Raw genomic sequence first — 1,727 nt, forward strand, 5'->3', positions numbered from 1 at the left:
TGTGGTCAGGAGTTGGCCTGAGCTTCTCACGCACACCTGGCCAATCTTTAACTGGCTGGCCTAGGGCTCTCCTCTGGCCGCAGCCAGGGCAGAAGGAATTGGACACTCAGACTTTGCTCCCCTGCACGCCATCCCTGTCCCCTAAAACTGGCTGGAGGCAGACTGGACCAATCTGTCCTGCCCCTTCCTGGCATGCCCTGGACACACATCATCTCGGGCTGTTCTCACAGCCACCATGGGATGCGAGCTCCATCATCCCCACTTTAGAGATAAGAAACCTGAGGCTCAGAAAGCCCTCACTGGGAATGGGTCAGGGAGGGACTCGGGAAGGTGCCATTTGCCCTACACCATGTCCACAGTCTCCTCCTGGCCTGTCCCTCACCCCCGAGTCAGGACTGTGTGGCTGCAACAGGGCAGCTTGGAAAGACAACATGATCCGTGGCCGGTGTGCAGAGCTGGAAAGAGCGCTTGGCGGGAGCATTAGGAGACCTGCGCTCAGGCTCTAGGTGCTGGTGCTCGAGCAAGCCCTGCCCTCACTGGCCTCAGGTCCCCGTCTTCAGTCTTCAGCCGCCTCCAGCACCATCAGCCTGAAGTCCTGGCCACTGACAACGACCTGGTCTCCCAGCGCACTTAAGGCTATGGGTCGAATCCAGTGAGGGTCTGGCAGACTTAGAAGCGCAGCACACGGGGGAGACTAATTTTGGTGAAGACGAGATAGTGGGGAAAGCCCTGGGCTGGGAATCCCACCTTGGTCTCCCAGGGAAAAGTAGGAGACTTCTCCAGGCCTCTCAGCTTGTCCAGTTCAGATCCTCAACTCCTGTTATCTCACGAATCTGCCACCAACCAGAGCTTTCCATCACATCTCTTAGCTCGGGTTCTTTGTTTTTTTGGTTTTTTTCTTTAGAGATGAGGTGTCGCTATCTTGCCCAGGCTGGAGTGCAGTGGCTGTTCACAGGTGGGACCATGGCACACTACACCCTCGAACTCCTGGGCCACCACACTGGGCTAGTTCAGGTTCTTGAGCGAGGAGTTTGATTGGCTCAGGTCATCTTTTTGAACCAGGCCATACAGGTCAAAGGTCACAGGGCAGTCAGCGGTTGGGTCCCCTCGGAGCGGTGTCCACCGTGGCCCAAATAGCCACAGCCAACAGCAACAGGAGCAGGGTCACAGCACCTTGGCTACCTTGGCAGGGGGCCCCTACACACCAGGCCAGCAGAGACAATGGCATAGCGGAAGGCCAGCAGAGCCACACAAGAGCCTCCACTTGTCACTTTTCCATCCTGCCCTGCCCAGCCCTCCTCACACCCCCAGTGCAAAGTAAGCTCATCCTTGCTCTCAGTCTCCCCTGGGACTCCCAACACTGGGACTCCTAACAGATTAGACAAAGATCCATCAGTGTTCTTATTCCAAATCAGCTCACCCCTTCTCTGAAGGAGGCTGTGACGCTAGGTTGGGTGGTCCTGCCTGGCTCTTTTCTGCCTCAGGGTGACCTCCTTCCCAGGATCCCCTCCATCCCTATGCAATTAACCCAGTCACTGGGGTTCCACTCACCCAGATCTACCCGGATAAATCTCAGTCCTAAGGCAACTTGACCCCCAAGGAAGGATCTTGCAGCTGGCAAAGGAATCTGAGGGGGAGTGCATGCAGACTGTCTGAAAACATGGTAGTGAGTGCACCGTCTGGGTGGGGGAAACCAAGCTGAGCTGGATTTTCCCAGACCAGAGTTT

The sequence above is a fragment of the Lemur catta genome, chromosome 1 (assembly GCF_020740605.2).
Source record: "Lemur catta isolate mLemCat1 chromosome 1, mLemCat1.pri, whole genome shotgun sequence".
NCBI lineage: Eukaryota > Metazoa > Chordata > Mammalia > Primates > Lemuridae > Lemur > Lemur catta.